This window comes from Coenobita brevimanus, chromosome 5, assembly GCF_032717465.1.
Source record: "Coenobita brevimanus isolate Jiangsu-jjx chromosome 5, ASM3271746v2, whole genome shotgun sequence".
Classification (NCBI taxonomy): Eukaryota; Metazoa; Arthropoda; class Malacostraca; order Decapoda; family Coenobitidae; genus Coenobita; species Coenobita brevimanus.
The window spans coordinates 43,240,147-43,264,270 of NC_136958.1; positions in this window are offsets into that span (position 1 = coordinate 43,240,147).

The following is a 24,124-nucleotide window of genomic DNA, read 5'->3' on the forward strand; positions in this document are numbered from 1 at the left end:
CAGAAAGAGAAATGGCTGGGTATATGAGACTGGTACAACCAAAGTCAAAGGTTCTTCTGCTGTTCTACGCTTAAGGCATGTCGGTCACTTTCTTGTATATGCATCTTATAAAAGAGGAGAGACATACTAAGCCTGTCTCAGCTGAGGAATGTTAGAAATCACAGGAAATTGTGTAGTAAAAGAGTTGAAATACTGGACAAACTTCTGTCATCTACAATACTTAAATTCGAATGCTAGGAGGAAGTGAAGATGATCCGAGGGGTGGTCGCATCATCAAATGCTTTCTTGACTAGGCTGCGTAAAAAAAAGCTGGCTATGACCTACAGTTGCTGTGTATCTGGGCACACTGCTCACGCCGTGGATAAACTGTACTGACACCCTCTTGTCTGACCCTCGCCCTACCATTGGCTCTGCTGTCAGTGTTAACATCAGTTTTCCTTATCATTCTCTCTTTCCTTAACTTTGTCATTGCAGATGGTGAATTTGGATATTTTATTCAAACTAATACAATTGAGTTATCTCTATCCAAGAATTCATAGCAGTCTAAGCTTAATGACCTACCTCCAGTAATTCCTTTTCTGGTATTCATTCATTTAGGATATTATTTAGGCTGACACCAGGTGACTTCGCTCACAAGAGAGAAATTCCGACAGACAAAGATTTAACACATTAACATGTGCCAATAAGCTCATGGTTAAACGACCGTCTTACTGAACTGGGAGTCACCTGAATCACATGTGTTGCACCGCTGACTGACGAAACCACAGTCAGAGTTAGTCTCTGCGTCACACTTCGCCTTCAGCCGAATTAGAGGGAACACCTGCAACGGTCTGGTACAGTTGACGCTCAGTGGCACTTTCATCTGGTCTCCTGTTGTTCCCACCACCTTCACCCACGACGATCCTACCTGAAGAAGGAAACATAGTGAATCTCTGTTATAATTTCTACCAGCGTCAGAGCTAAATTTAACACTTTTATTTTTGGTGCATGAATAATTTAGGACGCTGAAAACCATAATATTATGTGTACCATATGAGACAAGTTGGCGTATCCGTTAGACAGCTTCCTTGTGAAAGTACCTACAATACCAGTCTTTGGGATATGTTCACACAGAGGCTTGAATAGACATATTCTGACGCAGACTGTCTAACTGTGTAGGCTGGGCTGAAGATCGGACAAAGAACAATCTGTTTCAATGGGCCACGTTTTGGGCAGGTTCACTGTTAGACGTAATGTAGGTGACAGTGAGAAGCGAAATTCCAATGATGTTAACAAATACAGCGTATAGTAATTTGTCCACTTTGTGCTCTGACCTGCACAGTCGAACAATCTGTATCAGAATTAAGTTATGTCTGTTTTGGCTACTGTGTAAACAGGCCGTTAACTGGAACTTACATCACCCACTACACCACATGAATCAAAGTTCTATACATGTCACATGAACACTAATTTTGCATTTGCTTTTACAGTAGTGCATTTATGACCTGATTAGTGTTTTGAGATATGTCAAATGATTACAAGGTCAGTATTCTTGAGAGTGTATGTCAGATATTATGGTGTTTAGGGTACGTTTATTCTGTGTACTCATTCATTCATATATCCTTTAGCTGTCCTTCTAATCTAATCTCTTAATACAATTTTTGTATTTTAGAAGCCTTGGTATATAGCTAGCTAGCTAGATAGATAGACAGATAGATATGCACGTGCAGAGAGAGAGAGAGAGGATGTAGCATATTGGTCCTGTTGGTCTATCATTACTATTATCTCAAAAGACCACCACGACTGACCTGAATGACGAGGGAGCGTGGGTGTGTGAGATTAGTGGTGGGTCCTGTCCAGAGGTTGCTGCGTTGTTTATTGCCTCCACCACACAAGATGAACACAGTCTCGTTACCTCCTTGACTAGTGGCGGCTTTGATCTTCACTGCAGCCAACCACGTACCGGTAGTTGGTCTTACCTCCATCTTATAAACGTCCAACGAGAGACCCCAGCCGCTAGTTTTGTCATTTGGTGGATGGAATTGAACCTTAGCCTCCAGCACTTGCGCCTCTCTTTCGCAGGTATTGAAAAGTGCCAGTTCAAGGCCACCTTGTGGAGAGCGTGGCACTTTGTATTTTTCACAATCTGGAATGGAGAAGTTTACGGTTGACCTGAACTCCAGATGACTTCATGAACATAGCTTGGAGCTTGAGACTCGACTATGTGTAAACGGCAGACAGCGATGTTAGATAGTGCATAATTTCTCTCTCTTTCTCTCTCTCTCTCTCTCTCTCTAGTGCACTCAGTACCTCCTTGTCTCATGATTCTTCTTTAGCCCTTCCACCAGCGAGGTTTCCCCAAAAGGTCAGTAAAATCATATGACGATAACAAGAATACCGTATAATAGTTTTCTTCTTCATGGACTGTACGCGAAACACCTTTTCTTATCGGTCATTAACGCCGCCACTAACATTTACAGGTCTTTTCGAAGCTCCATACAGTCATCTGGTCGCTGCAGGAAAGACTAGAAAGCACTCTGAGAGCATATACCTCCATCAACGCCAATTAGATTTAAGATTTACTGCTGCAGTTTCTCTCCCTCCTGCTAGATGAATACTTAAGCGGTCTCACATAGTCGGTTAATTCTGCTGTCTTGGTCTACTCTCTTACACAATCTCAGAGAGCGCATACCTTCCCGACGCCAACAAACTTTATGACTTATTCCTGCATCCAGATGCGGATCTATCTCAAAATATAACCAACTCTTCCTTGACCCACTGTTCACCTAACCACCAAACTTCATTGAAATTTGATTATAATTTTTTGAGTTATATTTTACACAACTGACAGACAGGCACGTGAATACGTAACTTCTGCCTAACTTCGTCGGCGGAGGTGACTATTACATATTATCATACTGAAGGAGAGATTGATTTGAAAACCATTGTTATGAATCCTATCCCTAAAGCCGAGTCAGACCGAATGGTAATAGCAAAAGAGACGTAATCGTGCTGAAGGGGTCCACTGGTATTTTTTCCTAACACCACCTGGAGAGATTTTTAAAAAGCTGAATAATTGCTCCTATCCGTATCCAGAATATGAAAAAAAAAAAAAGTTTCATTCTGAAGTGGTAAATTAAAAGGGATAGATTGTATTTTTCCCTTAACTGCAATTGTAAATAAGTATAAATATACTTGGTAAGTCAAACATTCAAGCTACAACGGTATATATATCACAATGTAAAGTAATATTTACGTGTAAAATGCGAGTGTTTTGATTGTGAGCATACCCAATAAAACTTTATTTATTTATTTATTTTTTACAGATGATGACAGAGGAAGGAAAAACTAATATTTAAAAATACATACACAAGATTACAGGCTTCCTCCATTTATAAAAAATCTGTAACAGTTGGACATGACCTGCTGTAGGTTGAAGGTTGGGGGGAAACTAATCTGGGAAAGCGAGTTCCTAAGAGAAGCAATTCTGGGAATAAATGAATTCTGATAGGCAGATGTTCTGAAATATGGAGGTGTGACAGTCAAGTCATGAACTATGCTAGATGCCAGTGTAGCACAGGTGAAGGCGTGCAATGGATGCAACTTTGTCTGACCGTTTGCCGTAAAAGTATCTGTTAAAGAATGCAAGGAAGGCAACATTCCGTCTTACTTGTGGGGGAGGTAGTCCATTTGTAATTGCAGGGTTAGTAATTATTCTTAAAGATTTGTTCAGAATTTTGTCCAGTTGTTTTAGTACAACGTCTCCACATCGACTCCACAAGGGCGAGCAATATTAGAGATGAGAGCCACATGACTGTTGTAACTTGTAGCTAACTGCCTGTCAGTGATGAAGTTATAGATTCTGTATAATAATCGAAGTTTCTTTGAGGCCGTTTTAGCAAGTAATATTACATGAAAGGGCCAACTGAGGGTGTTGTTAAGCGAAACAGTGAATTTCAATACTTTTAGAGATATTAATATTGGTTGCATTGAAGGTAATGTAGAAATCAGGCAATACCTTTCTGTTAGTAAACTGGATATGATATGTTTCTCTGGCGTTAAATGAGTCAGTGTTATTTTCTCCCTATTCAGTGATCTTGGAGACGTCTTGATTTAAGGAGATTGTTGTGCTGAGTTGGGAGTTATTGATATCAGACTTCGTGAATGGGTATTTAAGTGGAAAAGAATGGTGAAGTGTTGAGTCATCTTCATATGAGTGAATGGGAGTATGGGTGAAAGACAAGAGCGCGTTAATATGAATGAAGAACAAGGTTGGAGCCAGGACTGAACGTCGTGGTTTGCCGACATTAATTGCGTGGAATTTGGCATATATCTCTGACATATGACGAAATCAAAGGGACAAAAGATGATAGGCCTTATCAAGGGTGTTTGGATTACAGGGAACAGTGCAACAATCTGTCAGATGCTTTGGGAATATCAAGGGCTACTCCAGGAGTTTCTTCATGTTGAGTATATCAACAGTGGATCTTTCGAAATGAGAAACCCTTCTGTCTATCACTAATTATCACCCGCCTAACGAGGCGATAATGTAATCGCCTGCATCTATGTATGTGCCTGCGTGTGTGTTTCTATCTGTCAGCAAAATATCTCAAAATTAAGTGGACAAATTGCATCCAAACTTTGTGGGCAGTATCCTGGGATACGTGTTTTTAACTCCTTAGATTTTGGCGAAGCTGCGATGATATGTCTCCGATTATCAGAGGGCCTTCGTCAGAACACATTTTGTCATACCATGTACTTTTTGCCTCCATGCCACAAAAACACATTTGTTTGGCATACCTGAGGAACGGAGATATTAAGTTGAAACTAGTACATGAAGAACAACCTTCCTAATAAAGCCCCATATTTAAACTGCAATCATTTTACTTCATCAGAGATTACTGATCTAGTTTCTTACTCATGGCAGGCGATATGCTTTGGCTGTCCGTAAGTTGTTGGATTCAAGTTGCTTAACAGTTTGCTTGTTAATGACAATCTCAAACACTTTTTCAAGAGAAAATGTGATAGCTACGAGTATTATTCAGTAATCAGAGGGAATAAACGAACTTCCTTTCTTTGGAATTGAGTTGATGTTGGCGTCTTTCCAAGAATTAGGAAGTGAAAAGTGCTTATGCATAGTCTCTATAATTTAGCTAGAACAGGAGCAAGTTCTGGGGATCACTTTTCAAAACGATTGGAGAAATTCTATCTGGACCTGGAGCTTTGTTGGTTGCTAAATTGTCAAGGGTATATTTTACTGTATGTATCTAGTTTGTAACTTTAGTGAAGCAGTTTCGGGAAAGTCAGGTTCTAGTACAGGAACGTTCTGATTAATTTTCTCTAAGGTAGAATCTCTGACAAACGTACTGGCAAGAATGTTAACTCGTCCACGTGGGTCATTTACGGTGTTTCCGTCTGGAGATTTTAATGGGGGAAGTTACTATTAGAAGAAGTAACATATGATCAGAAGATTGTATTGTCATTAGAATTATTTAATAGTTCGGGTGCTTGGTTGTGAAGAAAGTTTGATTTGACGAGATTTAGTATTGCTCTTGGTTTCTAGCAATTTTCAAGTGATTAAGGGACTCAGTAGTTTTCGGCTTGATGTAAGAGTTATATGCTTAACACTTTTGGGTCGATGCTCTAGAACAATTGCTGATGAACCATTTTAGGAAGTCCGATCTATTAGCATTTTGTTGACAGGGTATGACTAATTCCATACCATCGTGTATTAAGTTATTAACGTGGGACTGGGTAGAAATGGTGTCAGTGGAGAAGGAAGACTGCCATGGAATATCAGCTAGACAATTTCGAAATCCACCTCAGTCTGCCCTAACAGTACCATCTGGGCACTCTGACTGGTTCAGAACGGAGAGGTTTAGGGCACCTGACGAATGTGGCTTTGATGAGATTGTGGTCGTAGGATCCAAGTGGTGACAGTACCTCTACCCTGTATTGATCTGGGTTATTTGTCAGGAATAGGCCCAAGAGATAGGCACTGTGGTCAGGATTATCTGGTATTCTGGTTGGTTGCTTTTCCAGTTGCGTGAAATTAAAAGATTCTGCAAACAGCTCGCACTCTAAACCAGCATCGTCAGTCCTGGCAGAATGCCATAGCCATTCTACATTATGGACGTACAAGTCACACAACACGGTAATTTCAGAAGTACGAGTGAGACTAAGGTTAGTCAACTGTTGGATATAGAGTCAAATACACCAGGTTCTGAAGAGGCACTGGGGGAACTATAAACTATTGATACATTTAGTAATATTAAGATAATCTAGTTTGTATAATGAGTAATCCAGATTAGTAGAAGTGAAGCCGATGATTGTGTGGATTACTTACTCTGCTTTAAATTAGCAACAAATGCCACCCTTGTTACTGAAGTTAGTGAGGAGAAGGTAACCAGGAAAACTATGTGCGGATAAGTCAGTAGAGGGAGAGATTTGGGTTTCTGTGAGGGGTAGGGCCAGAGGGGCTGTAGATTCAAGTAGGAAAAGAACAAAATTTACATTGATACCAAGATCACGGATGCCGTTCAAATGTAAAGCTGAACCCGCTTGTAAGTAAAAGGCAGCTGTTTGATGGTGAGCTGTCAAAGTAATGTTTATCACCAACAAGGGTGTGTGTGTTGATAGTCAGCTCACACAGCAGGCTCGTGTTATCAAATAGAGGGCAGCACTGAGTAGCGGTGCAGCACAAGTTTCTGATGTTGTGTTGCCACTGATCCGTGACTAGTTGTAGCCTGGTATAGTGCCAGAACACCATCACCACATTTACTGCGGGTAACTGTGACACACAAGAAAGCAGAGCAAACAATGAATGTTGGATCTGGTATGACGTGAAAGTACAATAAATATCACTGTCATTTTGTTCACTCGATATTGTGACTTACCTCTGCTTGAGGCCAGTGGCAACATGGTGAACAAGATCAGTAACCTCCATGGCTTCATCACAGCCTCACCAGACACTTGCACCCAGTTACGATAATCTTGATTATCTTAGCAGCATCAGCAGACACCTGAAACAGTTGCGATAAACTCAGTGATCTCCACAGTCTCATAGCAGGCTCATCAGCCACTTGTATTGGTTACGATAATATCATTAGTCTCAGCTACCCGCGTGTGCTACTTCCGATCACACTTGTCTCAAATAATGGACGGTTTCACTGTTAACAAGCCTTCAGAGAAGACATATCTCCACCATGTGAATAATGTGGATGACAATGCACCCAGTAGTTTCTGAGAGATAAAATAAACTGTTTTTACCATATATGGTGGTGTTGTATAATCAAAATTAGCTACTTTCCCAATATTGATATATGTGCATGAACCTTATTTTAATATCTAAAACCCAGTCAAGTTTCAGAAAATTCCACTTACAAATTATCAAGATAGAAGGAAAAACTTTTTTTTTTTTTCCTTCTATGGACATAGCACAATAAGTATTGGCACAATGCCGATTTTACATATAGAAGCATTAGGTAGGACACAGACAGTCTTATGTAAGATATGATGACAATCCATATAGTAGTTTCTTAGATATAACGCCGAACGGACCGACGGACGGGCAGACAGAAAGACAGACGGATGGATAGAGGGACGGGACTGATTTCTGTATCCACACCATTCGGGATAATGTTGTGGATAAAAAGGAAGGAGTCAATTAGTATATTTTCTAAATGTATCATAAACAGATTAGTAACAGTTAAAATTGACGTGAATTATATAATTCATTTGACATAAAATTTCTCTGAAGACATAAAGAATCAGACTCTGCAATTACTAAAGGTGTATATACAAGTAATGAGCTTCTCCATGCGGACAGTTATCGCAGGCTACGAAGGTCATTATATCAGGAATATAGTGGTGAAAGACTGATAGACCTGTTTGTACTGTCCTCTTTAAACGTGGTACGTTGGCGTGTGTGTTGATTTAAACTGCATGACCGTGTCTATATGTACGGGAACATAAAAACCTATTACAAATTGATCGAATAATTTCCTTCTTGGATGCATGGCCTCACACCCTTGTAGTATAACTGGAAAATTTCAGTTACCTACTCTTGAATTAATCAGCGAGAGTTAAATAAAAAAGCAGCCAGAGAGTGTTGGTGAATTTTTCAGAATCACGGATTATTGCAGACAGAAAATGTTGTTGTACAACTTAATCCTGTATCATCAGTGTGGAGGTTGATTCCTGGATGGACGCCGCACATGCGTCTCTACCCAGTTAAGGGTACCATAGTAGGTACCACTTCACCCCGTCATTTGGTTATATGGTTACCATCCTGCGTTATAAATAGTTTCCTGCGTTACAGGAAACCAGTAGGCTTGTCATTTTGTGCAGTCACCTGAAGAGAAAAACGAACAATTAAAATGTGATCGAAAAGATTAGAGAAAACAGGAACAAAGGAGGGCAGACACAGAAGAAGAACGACAGGCGTAAAGGAAGAAGTAGACGACACTGCATCAAATGAGTGGATGATGGTCACCGACCTACCACCAGCCTCTAATATGTGAGGGAAACAACCACCACGCTCGATGCACGTACTGTACACCCCACACTGCCGTACTGGTGGACCCAAACGACATAATTATAGTAGCATGCCACATCACGCCACGTGCAGCCGTCTACAGAGCTGAGTTTACAGCCTTCGCGTAGTAGGTGATTACTGAGTCCTTTTCGTACCGTATGGCTCTCATGTTTTGCACGAACATTGTCATCTGTACAATTTGTTTTCCGTGTTCTTTATCCACCCTCTGTTCCATGAAGGAATTGGACATATTCTGCCGTCGACTGGCCGATCGTGTACTGTAGGTTCTCTAAGCAAATAAAAAATAACACACACACACACACACACACACACACACACACACACACACACACACACACACACACACACACACACACACACAGAATATTATCGGATCATGGACTGTAACATGATGTAGGTTGAAGTGAGGCTGGATTTCTCCACAAGCTGGCCGAGTAAAGTGGTGTCCTCTTTCATGAAGGAGGCATATTACCTCCCCACTTCTAAATTCTCTCCAAGGGTGAATAGAAATATCTAGCAATAACAAGAATGAAATAAGACTGTGTTGTCATGGTGAAATATTAAATAGGAAGAACGAGGATATGAAGTACACACGAAATGAAAAATATTATCTGGTAGAAATAAAACTTTGAAATTCGCCCTTGTCACAAAGGTAATGCAATATGGTCTCCACACAGCTAAATGCAATGACGTTTTTCTGTGCCGCTTACCATGATGAATAAAATAAGAACATGCAACACTAAAATTTGTATGTTTGTGCGGTTTGAAATGTAATGCCACTAATCCCCTCAAAACGCTGAAATTAAGAAAAATATGAAGGGGCGCCCAGAGGTATTTAGCTCAGGGTACTGTTGTGCTGAGTATGAAGCGAATTGGTGAAGAAGTAAAGGAATGGCACTGAAGTTATTAAGGTTTGGAAGAAATAATGAATGAAATAAAGGACGAAGGAGGAGGAGGAGGAGAAGAAGAAAGAGAGTAAGAAAAACAATGAACAAATACCACAGATCAATATAGTTAGAAGATTTGGAGACCAATGGAGGAAGAACGTCATCAAAAAGAATTGTTAACTACGAAGTTAGATTGAAGTTAGAAGCATATATTGAAGTTAGGAGGACATATCGAAGTTAGAAGGACACATCGAAGTTACTAGGATATATCGAAGTTAGAAAGATATATATAATACTTACCAAACGCCAAACAGCACACAGGGAGTTGCGTTTCTCCTCTTTCACACACGTTTAATGGTGGACTGAGAAGGTTAGCTACTGGCCACTTTGTCTCTTAGTTCATACGTCACATCCGCTTATGATAATCGTCCACATGTCATTATTTTTCCTCTCTCTCTCTCTCTCTCTCTCTCTCTCTCTCTCTCTCTCTCTCTCTCTCTCTCTCTCTCTCTCTCTCTCTCTCTCTCTCGTGTTTATCCAGTTCTGTACATACTTCAGGGCTATCATTAAAACGTATATTCAACACTAGCAACATATCGGAGAAGCTCAACGACATATTGCAGTTCTAGGCTTTTCAGCGGAACCACATTAGCTAAAATATTCTAACCAGCAAGACTGCCTAGATTTGTGTGTGTGTGTGTGTGTGTGTGTGTGTGTGTGTGTGTGTGTGTGTGTGTGTTTCCTGTTTATGTTTCTGACGCTTGCTCAACACTCACCACATTTATAAAATTGACACCCCAAATTAGGTAGATGATTATGATAATAATGATGATGAGGAGGAGGAGGAGGAGGGGAAGGAGGAGGATAAATACGTGGAGTACCACACTCCATTTCCTACTGTTATTGTACTGGGTGGGACTATGTATCCTTGAAACTAAAACATTTCATAAACCTGAGATTCTTGGTCTGTGAAGCTAAAGCGTGTGTGTGTGTGTGTGTGTGTGTGTGTGTGTGTGTGTGTGTGTGTGTGTCATTCAACTGGAAACGAATTTGATAAAACATTCTTGCTGGCAAGACGAGCTATCAGTGCATGGATCCGTGTGTGTTGGAGAGAGAGAGAGAGAGAGAGAGAGAGAAAGCAATTGGCAGTCCACACTTTCAGTTGCATGCTGAAAGTTCAAAGAGTAATCTCTTGTGTTGATCCCTGTAAGATGATGGTGTAAGAAGTGGGGTGAGGTGGGTGTTGCGTCATGCTGTAAGACGTGGTTGGATTAGCCGTGGTGGGGTGAGAAACGCTGCTCTTTTGATGATGAGACAAATGAGGTGGGGTGGGGTGGGATGGGCTTGGTTGTGGTATCGAACTTGTAACAAGAGGGGTGAGTTGGATGAGTGTGGGTGAGGTGGGTAGTGTGCTGGGGTTGGATTAGAGTGGATTGTGTTGTGGTTGGGTTGGAATCGTAGGTGGGTTAGGGTATGATGGGATTTTGTGGGTGTGGGATGTTGGTGGGTGGGTGAGTTAGGGTAGGGTAGGGTGCAGTGTTGTGCTGAAGGTGTAACAAATATGAATGGGTGGGATGTGGTGAGAAGAGGAGGGATGAGTTGGGTTGGGTTTGGGTGGGGCGGGTTTTAGTGTGGATAGGTTGAGGTTCTGTGTTGTCCAGCCTACAGTACCTCTACAACTGATCTCACCAAGGTCCTCTCACTTCCACAAGAGACTCTGATAGTGCCACAGGAGGCGGTGATAGGGCCACAAGAGGCGGTGATGGAGCCACAGGAGGCGGAGATAGAGGCACACGTGGCGGTGACAGGGCCACAAGAGGCGATAGCTGGGTCACAAGAGGCGATATTACAGCTACAAGACGCGGCGATATGGCCACAAGAACCGGTGATAAGGTCACAAGAGGCAGTGATGTGGCCAAGACAGACGATGGGAGAACACATGAAGCCTAATGAAAGAAACTAAAACATTGGCAAAACTCTAGGCAGTCCCAAAAGATAGAGCCAAAGATTTGTGAGAGAGAGGAAGTTGAGGGAGAGACGGGGAGCCACGGGAAGTTGGTCTGATAATTATGCAATGAGACGTAATGGGAGACTTTATGCTTTATGAAGGAGGAGGAGGAGGAGAAAGAGGAAGAGTGATAATGAAAGGGATCAGAGGAAGGAGCGGTAATGATGATGATGATGAGGAGGAGGAGGAAAGAAGAAGAGTGTTTGGAAAGGGATTAGAGGAAGGAGCGGTGATGATGATGATGATGAGGAGGAGGAGGAAAGGGGAAGAGTGATAAGGAAAGGGATTAGAGGAAGGAGCGGTGGATAAGGCAGCACACGGGGACAACGATGAAGGTGTCACTTAACACTGCTGACTACTTTAATCACAAATCATTCGGGAGACTTTTGCTTCATTTTTTATTCAAACGAACTCGTCTCACACACACACACACACACACACACACACACACACACACACACACACACGTCGTGTAACACACAACACCCTCAAGGCAATAGTCCACGCAGGTATAGTAAGTAATTACGAGCGCGTCATACTTTATTGAGGAACTACACTGAGAAGCAAGAGGTGCTAGGGGGCCCTAATATAACGACGAGGACACTGACAGTAATCTTCTATAAGCTTGGGCATCAAAATATTATGGGACTCCTAATGCCACGGCTCACGGCACTGTCTCACACCATCATACCACACATCACCTTACCTTACACCAAATCATGTCATACCACCAAGCCCCACACCTTCACGCTTCACACCATCACACCTCATACCACCACACCTCACACCATACCTCATACCACCAAACCTCATACCACCACACCTCACACCACCACACCTCACACCACCACACCTCACACCACACACCTCACACCATCACACCTCACACTATCACACTTCACACAACCACACCTCACACCACCACACCTCACACCACCCCACACCATATCACCATACCTCACACCACCATACCTCACATCACCATACCTTGCACCGCCACACCTCAAATCACATACCACACACCAACACACCCCATACCCTATCTCAACATCATACCTCACGTGACCATATGTCATATCACCATACCTCACATTACCATACCTCACGTCGTCATACGTTACGCCACCGCACCTAACATCACATACCTCACATCACCATACTGTACAGCACCATATCACCATACCTCACACCACCACACCCCACATCACTATACCTCACATCGTCGCACATCACATCACCACACCTCACATCTCATACCGTACCCCACATCACCATATCTCACATCACCATACCTCAGACCACCACACCACACATCACCATACCCTATAGCACCACACCTCATCAACTATACCTCACACTACCACACCTCACTTCGCGATACCTCACACTGCCACATCTCACATCACTATACCTCGCACCACCACACCCTACATCACCATACCTCACATCACTATATCTTACATCACAATACGCCACATCAGCACAACTAACATCATACCCCTTACCACCACACCTAACCTCTCCATACCTCACACGATCACATCTCACATCACCTCATCTCACATCACCATACCCAACATCACTGTACCCCATATCACCATACCTATATCAACATACCTCTCATCACCATACATCACATCACCATACATCACATTGCCGCACTTCACATCACAAAACTCACACCAACACATCTTACATCATGTAGAGAGGTGTATGGTGTGTAGGAGGACTACTGGGCCTTGAGAGCAGGTTGTGAAGCCTATGCCCAGAGTCGGACACCAAAAAAAAAAAAAAAAAAAAAAAAAAAATCACCATACCTCACACCACCACACTCCACATCACCATACCTCACATCTCCATACATCACATCATCACACCCCACATCACATACCTAATACCATCACACATCACATCACCATACTTCACACGACCACACCCCACATCATCATACTTCACATCACCATACCTCACACCACTACACCATACTTCACACGACCATACCCCACATCATCATACTTCACATCACCATACCTCACACCACTACATCCCACATCACCGTACCTCACTTCGTCATACATCACATCACCGCACCTAACATCACATACTTCACATCACTATACCTACCATAGCTCACATCACCACACCCCACACCACCACATCCCATATCACCATACCTCACATCAACGTACCTCACATCACCATGCCTCACATCATCATACCTCACACCACCACACCTCACATCACCATACGTTACATCATCAAACTTCACACCACCACACACCACATCACTACACTTTACACTAACACACGTCACATCACCATACCTCCTATCACCACACCTCACATCACCACACCCCACACCACCACACTTCACATCACCACAACCCACACCACCACACCTCACATCACCACACCCTATACCTCACATAACCCTACCCCACACCATCACACCTCACTTCACCATACCTCACACCATCAAATCTCACACCAGTACTTCTGATGGAAATAAATACCTGTCTTGTTTTCGCAGTGACAGCTTCATCCTCTGTCGTGAATCCTGTCACTAGTCTCCTCATTCTCTCATCCAATTGTTACTTTCTTCTGTTGTCTATCATCACCCTCTTCTCTCATAGTCGCTCTACAATCCTCTTTTTCTTTCCTCCCCTTTTCCTTTTTTTTCTTTTATTTGACTCTTATTCTCTTTGTGAAGCAAAACTCTCACATTCTTCACTATTCCCCCCCTCCCTTTTTTTTTGTCTTCAGTTCTCACACCTCTGCTCTGACCTTACACTGTTGCTCTCAGGTAACGATAATTCCTGTCTTTTGCGGAGTGTGAATGTGGATAAGGAGAGGCCGTCCAGGTGAAGCTTCAGACGAGGTACTGACAGATGATCATAGGACAAAAGGTTTAGCAAAGAAGATGAGGTGAAGCAACAAGAAATGGTGCAGCTGGGAGAGTTGCCATTACATAAACCACACCATTCATATGAAACACTGGGGAAAATTTATGTCCACTCACACATTTGCTCTCTTTCTCTACGGTCAGTCTCGCTCAACTTCCCAGCCAATATTAGCATTTCACCCCCCCAAGCATCTTTCCCATTCTCACTCCTTCACCTTGGTCACAGTCACTCAGGTGCCCCTCCTCGCATCCATTCCACATGTACTCTTTCATCTTGCGTACTGTCTTTCAAGTCCCCTGAGCCTGCAAGCATCCCTCCAACATTCTCTTGCTCGTGTATCGCTCCAGGCATCTCATCCATACTATCTTTCTCACCTTTCTCACCCTCACTCCACTCTAAATCATCCCTCCCACATTTTCTCCCTGCCAACTTTTTCTCTCTCCTCCATTCCTTAAAACTTGAGCCTGAATATTTTCTTGTATTTTTTTTTTGCCTCTTTTCCTTCCTTCATATCGCTTGTTCCTTTTCCCTCTCGTCCATCCTTCTGCTTTTTTGGACCTTCTCCATTCCTCCGAGATTCAATTTGTCCCATATTTCTTAACTTAGCTTTTTCCTTAGCGTTTAAATTTCGTCCAGTATTCTCGTGAGTCCATATTAGTTTGAACTCCTCCTCACTCTATCCTCACATTATTTTTCCCCTCCTCACTCCCGTAATGTCATGCTTCTCTTTTTCTCTTTAGTTTCCCTTTCTTCCCCCGTTTTTATATTCCTCCGCTCCACTTTTGTTCCTGTATCATTTCTTCACCTTCCCGTGTTTACCTGTCTCTCTTTCTTCTCATGTATGCTACCCCTGCTTTACTCTCTCTCTCTCTCTCTCTCTCTCTCTCTCTCTATATATATATATATATATATGTGTATGTATGTATGTATGTATGTATGTATGTATGTATGTATATATCCATCTCCTTACTTGTCTATTGAATCATCCAGTTTTATGCATGCTATAAGGTTATCAATAAAACAAATACATTCTACCAAACCACCATACATGGTGAAGGGCAGGGACAGTTCATGTTAGTCCAGCGGAAGCAGATTAGATAAAACATTCTCGCTGGCAGGAGTGTGTGTGTGTGTGTGTGTGTGTGTGTGTGTGTGTGTGTGTGTGTGTGTGTTTTAAAGAGAGAGAGAGAGAGAGAGAGAGAGGAGATAGCTAATGGGAGAGGGAAGAAAATCAAGATTTCGGGGAAAGATTGGCAGGGAAGAGCTCCGTCAAGATGACGGGGAAGATGAAAAAGGAAGAAGTTGAAGACTGAGGAGGAAAATCAAGACTGAGGACGATGAAGAAAATGAAGAGGGTGAAGGAAGTAAGAAGGGAGAAGGAAAATGAAGAATTCGGGGGATAAAGAAGAGAGAAGGAATATGAAGAAGAAAGAAAAGGAAAACTGAGAGGACCATACCAAAAAAGGCGAATTAGCTGAAGAGGAAAGGAGGGTGAAAAGAATAATTTCTGAAAACGAAGATATGAAGAAATGAGAGAAGAGGCACAGGGAAAGCAAAGAAACAAAATATCAATGTGAGCAGAGGAGAGAGAGAGAGAGAGAGAGAGAGAGAGAGAATGTGTGTGTGTGTGTGTGTGTGTGTGTGTGGAGATGATGAATGTTGGCGACTGTCCTAGAAATTAAGTGTCCACGGAAAAAAACGCTCATTACCTTCAATGAGAAGAATTTTGCGGTTAAGGATATGCAAGTCTGTATTCTCGTGGACTTAAAAGTTTCAAACACCTCTTCCGTAGCGATTTATTTTGCGCATTAACATTCTCTCACATGTTATTTTTATCGTATCGTTAGTGTCGATATTGTTGGCAAATAATAGAAACAAAAGCAGATTTAATGGACAATATGTGGAAGTATTTGAGAAGGAAAAGGTGTTATGGAGCCTGCTAAGCTGATGGTAATATTGGGCACAGTGCTTCAATAAGGATGTTTGATAAATATGAGAGTTTTCTTAATGCCACACAGCATAATCACATCTCCACATCCGTCAGTCCCTCATCAACTATCATACAACACTGCTGCATATAACACCTCACCTCACATCACACCATCACATTTCACACAACTACGCCTCATACTCAGACCTGCACACCTCACACCTCTATATTTGACACCTTCACGCCTCACGCTGTCACACATTATATCACCACACATCAAATCACCTCATCACATCACCACACATCACATCACCGCACATTACATCACCGCACATTACATCACCCACACATCACATCAGCTAACATCACATCACCACACATCACAAATTGTCACACATCACATCACCACAAATCACATCATCACACCTCACACCACCACGCCTCGCATCACGGCATATCACACTATCACACCTCACATTTCACAAAGCTATACCTCACACCACCTCACCTCATACCTCACGCCAACACACCTCAAATCATCACACCCTACACCACCACATCTCACACCAACACATCTAACACGACCACACCTCACACCATCACGCCTCACACCATCACACCTCACACCGTCACACCTCACACCACCACAACTCACACCACACCACCTCACACTATCGCACCTCACACCACATCACCACATCTGAAACCAGAAGGGCACTCAGTGGAGCACATCTCTCCGACAAGGGCAACGTAATTTCCAAACCACTCTTCAAAATGGTTTAGGTTTTCTTGTCATTAAATAGGGTTTCACAAAAAAGTTTTCCGGATCCAGAATCTGTAATACGATCTGGATTGGTCCCAAAAGTTAAGCGATTGTTCCCTGGGACATGGGTTATCTACCGTCCAAATTTGGTCCAAGTCTCTCTTTTACTTTTTGAGTAGGCTAATACCGCTAACAGACAAACAAACAAACAAGAGCAATCCGAGACTGCAAACCTCTGCCAAGGCGGAGTGTGTGGTAGATCTTATGGAGATGTTATCTTGTAATATTTGTGCAAGCATTTAGGCATTATTTATCGAGTTAGATGCAAAAATGTTGAAATTGCCACTGTCCCACAACGTTAGAGAACCCTTTAAAAACTTTCTTGATCCCGATGATCATCCCGATCACGACCAAAATTTAATGGATTGTTCCTTGGACCATACCCTACCCCTCCATAATGTTTCAGCAAAATCTGTTTATTACTTTTTGAGTAATCTTGTTAACAGACAAGCAAACCAAAGCCAGCAAAAACATAACCTCCTTGGCTGAGGTAAAAACAAATAGGGGTGAAAACATACCCTCCTTGTCGGAGAGAAAAAATGATTACCTGTCCATTTGTCATTAGCAACTTCTTCCTTCCCTCTAACTCCATCTTTCTCCCGCATTCTCACGCTCACCCCTTATTTCCTCCTCCGTTGTCTGTCATCATCATCGCCTTTCAGTGCCAGCCTATTAAATCCCTTTTTTCATCCCTCATCGTCATTTTTGTCATTCTTATTCTTTCTGAGAAAGATAATTCACATTTTTCCTATATTATCAACTCATTTTCTTTTCAATCAGTTTGTCCCGTCATCCCCTCCTGCACCTCTGCCTTAACCTTACATTCTTACCTTCTTACACCTCTTCTCTAAATTTAAGTTCTCAGCTTCTTACATCTCTTTTCTAACCTTAAACTTTCACGTTCTTACGCCTCTTCTCTGACCTTTAACTCTCACATTCTTACATCTCTTCTCTGACTTTAAACTCACACCATCTTACACCTCTACTTTGACCGTACACTCTCACCTTCATCCACCTCTACCTTGACCGTATACTCACATCATTACACCTTTACTCTGACTCCACACTTACATTCTGACACCTTTGCTCTCACTTTACACTCTCACCATTATATAACTCTTATTCTCTTTCTTTTGCCCACATTATGTAATGAGGTATGTGAGAGCAAACGTGGGTTGAAAAAAAGTGGATACCTTGCTTACGTGGAGGAAAAGATATTGAGAGGTATTCTTACGGCAAAGGACTTAGGCAGCGAACTGAGATGAGGCAGCAATAGATGGTGCAACCTGGAGAAGTGCCATAAGATACACCTTGGTTCACACAAGCAGTCCTAAAATATGTTGTTATCACTCACTCCCTTGTTCACTGGTATTCAACCGCCCTGCCACTCCAAGCATTCCTCCTACACTGTCCCTTCACCATAACTACTCTCTCTCACTTCTCCTCCAAGCTCCTCTTCCACACCAACTCCCTCTCAAGTGGTACTCCAAGCATCCCTTCGACACCAATTGTAACTCATCTGCCACCCCAAATATCTCTCCCATACTCACTCTAACTCAAGTGCCACTCTAAACATCCCTCCCACATTGTCTCCTTACCAATTTTTTCTCCCTCATCCCTTCCCTGAAACCTGAGCTTTAAAATTTTCCTGAATATTCTTGGCCTCATCATTTTTTCGTATCACCAGTTGCTCCTCCCTCTCATTCTCGCGTCATCTTTTCATCATCCCCTCACTCTTTTCATTTCTCCGTCTGTCCAGTCCTTCTCCCTCTCCTCTTCATGCCTTCTCCAATTGCCACCCTCTCCTTAACTCAGCCCCTCGAATCCTCCTCTTTTCTTATCCTGATCTCTTCCTTTTGGCTAAAATTTTCGTCCATTATTTTCAGGGGTCCCTTTCACTTCATTTCCTCCTCATTCTCTCGGATCTCCCACCCTTGGCCTGCTATTCTCCTCCTCCTCCTCCTCCTGTCCTCTTCCTCTCCTCTCCTCTTTCTCAGGTGACCCAATCATACTTCTCTTTTCTTCTTTCGTCTCTCCTCCCTCCCCCTTCTCTTCTTCACTTTCATCACCCTCTCTCCTTTCCTTAGCCGTATTTATGTCTTTCTCTTCGTGTATACTTGCTCTACTTTATTCTCTCTCTCTCTCTCTCTCTCTCTCACACACACACACACACACACACACACACACACACACACACACACACACACACACACACACACACACACACACACACACACACACACACACGCTGTCAACATATGAAGGTGAAAAACAACTCATACCTCGCATGTGTTACTTTCATAGTGCTTTAAATCGATTTCATAGTGTATCATATGAACTGAAGCCCTCTGTACACCCACCCCCAAAAGTCTCTGCACCTTAGGGTACGATGGTTGTGAAACTGAGCGAGTTCTGCCGATACACATGAATGTATAAATATGGTGCCTCAAAACATATACCACCCAGTATGTGATTTCTTTTTTTGCAATTTCAGGTTCAAATGATTACCAAAGATAATGTTTTCACATAATCACAGAATGCCCCATATTTCACGATGCTTCGTCCGTGTATCAGAATGATACGTGCCGTTAGAGGGCCGATACTTTTTTTGGGTGTGTGTACATTCCCTTGGAAAGCTGGGATTCCAAGAGGTTTATTTGATCTCATAAGTGAATATATAGCTAATTTTTTTTTTTTCAATGTGTCTGGTACCAGCTGAAAGAATCTCTTCTCCATCTCACAAAGTAGAAAAGTTGCTTCCGAAAATCATCGCGGTCAGGCCGTGTCGTATCGGGCAGCTCATTTCTCAGCTGAACGTAGAGTGCAGGTGACTGCGCTCGCTAGCTCGTAGTTACGTTAAAATTATCATGCCGTCACAACCACCAACCCACCACAACCACCAACCCGCCACGACTTCCATCGGGAAACAATCACCATTTCGTCACAGTCACCATCCCGTTACAGCCACCATCGTGTCACAACTAACAACACAAACACCATCTCCTTGCAACCACAAGTACAACCACCATCACACTACCAGCACAACCACCATCCCGTCTCAACCCAGTTTCATATATCTGTCTCCACCACCACCACGCTCTCTAAATCTTGTCTTTTATGGCCCTCAGTACCTCCACCCAACCTCACCCCCCACCTCCCCATCCACCGTCCTCGTCCCTCCATCCACCTTCCCTCTGTCCCTTCCCCACTTTTTACCCAACCTTCCCCACCTCTCCTTACTACCTCCTCTCCCTTCTGCCCCCCCTCACTCTCTGTCTCTTCTCACCTCCCACTTCGCTACCTTCTTACCTCCTCCACCCATCCTCGCACTACCTCCTCTCACCTCCCCCACCTCCTTCCCTACTTGCCCCCACTTCCTCACCCATCAGCTCCCCACTACCGTCCCCCAGGTCTCTCTGCTTGCCCCCATTTCCTCGCCACTACTGCCCCCACCTCCTACATCTCTCTAGTCCACACCCCACTTCAGCCCTCACCTCACCCCAGCTCTTGCCCTACCCCAGCCCTCACCCCACGCCAGCCCTTAATTCATCCCAACCATCACTCCATCCCAGCCCTCACCCTACCCCAGCCCTCACCCCACCCCAGCCCTCACCCCACCCCAGTCCTCACCCCATCCCAGCCCTCACCCCATCCCAGTCCTCATCCCGCCCCAGCCCTCATCCCACCCCAGCCCTCACCCCACCCCAGCCCTCACCCTATCCCAGCCCTCACCCCACCCCAGTCCTCATCCCACCCCAGCCTTCGCCCCACCCCAGCCCTCACTCCACCCCAGCCCTCACCCTACCCCAGCCCTCACCCCACGCCGGCCCTCATCCCACGCCAGCCCTCACCCCACGCCAACCCTTTGCTCACCCCAGCCCTCACTCCACCCCAGTCCTTACCCCACCCCAGCCCTTACCCCACCCTAGCCCTTAGCCCACTCAAACCACAACCTTACCCCAGCCCTTAGCCCACCCCAACCCTCACCCCACCCCAGCCCTCACCCTGTCCTATCCCTCACCTCACCCCAGCCCTCACCTCACCCCAGCCCTCACCCCAACCCAGCCCTCACCTCACCCCAGCCCTCACCCCACCACATCCCTTACCCTATCCCAGCTCTCATCCCACTCCAGCCCTCACTCCAGCCCTCATCCCACCCCAGCCCTAACCTCACCCCAGCTCTTACCTCACCCAAGCTCTCACTTCACCCCAGCTGTCACTTCACTCTAGTCTTCTTCCCACCCCAGCCCTTACGCTACTACAGTCCTCAGCCCACCCCATTCCTCACCCCAACCCAGGTCTCACGCCAGCCCCCACTTCATCCGAGCCCTCACTTCACCACAGCCCTCATTTCACCCCAGCCCTCACCTCACCTCATCCCAGCCCTCACTTTACCCGAACCGTCACTTCACCTCAGCCCTCACCTCACCTCACCCCAGGTCTCACCTCGCCCCAGCCCTCACTTCACCCCAGCCCTCACTCTACCCCAGCTTTCACCTCACCCCACCCCAGCCCCAACCCCACCTCAAACACGCCTACATTCTCACAACATTTACAGCTTCCCTATCATTTTTTTAATGAATAATTTTGTACCATAATATTAGCTGTATATATTTCAGTATTTAATAATTCTTTAATATTCTCAGGGTCTTTGTCTCGGAAAATCCATCTTTCGTTTATGTGTGATAAAATGGAGAGGTTGGCTGTAATTAAATTGCTTCAGAACAGACGAATATGAGCAGAGAAGCTTGTTGTTCATATTAAACCGTCTGGAGAGAGAGAGAGAGAGAGAGAGAGAGAGAGAGAGAGAGAGAGAGAGAGAGACGTGTGGTGGTAATATCCGCGTTGATAACAGTGACTGTCGGGCGGGGCAACTTAGTGTAAGTGTTGCTGTTCTCATGATGGATAATATTACTGCCCTGTGTGTGTGTGTGTGTGTGTGTGTGTGTGTGAGGGAGGGATGAATATAAGTTATATGTATGAAATTATTTTCTCTCTCTCTCTCTCTCTCTCTCTCTCTCTCTCTCTCATTTTCTTTACAATGAATGATCAGTCCACTTTTTAGCATAACAGCTCTTACACACACACACACACACACACACACACACACACACACACACACACACACACACACACACACACACACACACACACACACACACACACACACACACACACACACACACACACACACACACACACACACACACACACACACACACACACACACATTTGTTAGACTACCTTCTGCCTTTCCACAGTTAATTCCTTAGGCTACACAATATCTCGTGTGTCGGTGGAAAGCAAAACCTCTACAAGGCGTCATCGTGTGGAAAGAGCTAAAACTAATTCAAGATTGAGATTCGTATCTTTATGCCTCAACTACGTCACTCCAATTGCGTAACTTATATCATTGCTACTGTTAGACGATTTTTTTCCGGCTACAGAGAAACGTTTCGGACTTAAGGAACTGGGTATACGAGTCGCCTTCATTAACCCCTACACCACTAACGCTATATCATTAATGGAGTGTAAGGAAATGACGGTAACAAAAAAACTGAAAAACACGTCATCTAAGACAAGAGGCTAATGACCAACTCTTATTATATCCTTCTCAGCATGTGACACTCTTTGGTCGGGGTTTCTGTTGGTGTAGGAGTCGTCTTTGCACTCCTTCCTTGTGACATTATTTTTTTTTCTTATATCTACTTAAAATCAATTTGTTATTTATGCAGGCTTGATGTTAACCTCATCAGTACGATAAATTTGTTCTTGTTACCAGACGGTATTACTCAGTGCAGGCGAAATCCCCTGCAAAGGAATCATCTACCATTTTAAGGAGCGCTAACTTAGAACGTGGAACGTAAAGTTACTGTTGTAAGTTTAAGACTTGAGTTTCAACCCCAGTACATTCGGGGCTCGTGTGCCAAGTCCTAGCAACGCCTCTGGGAATAGTTAAAATAACACACACACACACACACACACACACACACACACACACACACACACACACACACACACACACACACACACACACACACACACACACACACACACACACACACAGTGATGACAATGATGGAAGTTGTGTGGGAAATTGAGGTCATTATGTCATGGTGGTCGTCTGTTGGTGCGGAAATGCAGGAACAGGATGATGGCCACGTTATAGGCACCAGTAACTTCTGTCAGTCCCGCAGTGGTCATCTCGCTCCGCTCTTAGTCACCTTGGCCCCCTGCGGTGTTCATTGATCCTTGTCTGGAGCATAACCGCCAGAGGTCACTGCAGCAGACACCAAGCTGGTCACGTAACATCGGAGTAGCGTAAACTAGAACGTGTCGACTCCCATATCAGCGTGTGGGTCTTGTGAGTAACCTCTTTACTTGTCACTTAGCTGACAGTAAGGAGTGGTGAGTGTCTGGATCTTCGGTACTTAGTGAAAACAACCGCAATATTATATGTGGGTGGACTTTGTCAAAGACTTTATAAATCTCTGATTCTCCACTGATGAGGGCAAGAGTTGATGCTGAAACTATATGTGTGTTATGATACACCAGCGACCACGTTATTGCTATTATTCAGTTATTTAATCGCATTTGCCAGGGGGCAGGTCACCTCCTCTGGCTGACTTAGTCGGTTGCACTGGCATGGGGAGGCAGCCAACAGGCAGTCGGCTTCCCTCACCCGGTTGTCATTAATCTGTTTCTTCACAAGTGAGGATCAGAGCAGACATATACCAAACCTTCACTACAAAATGTCCTGGAAATGTGGTGTTGTGTGGCTGGTTGTGGTCTTGTGTGTTGTGTGGCGTTGTGTGGTTGGATGTGGTGTTGCGTGGTGCTAAGGAACTGAATGCGGTGTTATATGCTGTTGGTTGCGGTGTTGTGTGATGTGTTAATAGGACTTGTTATGATGGTTTAAAGGGAAGGTTGTGCCGGTAATCCTACTTAGTATGGTTGCACCTGACTAGAATAGCATTAATGACTGGGATGCACAAGCATTGCCACCTCTTAGCTGCGTTCGTTCGATGAGGATAGCA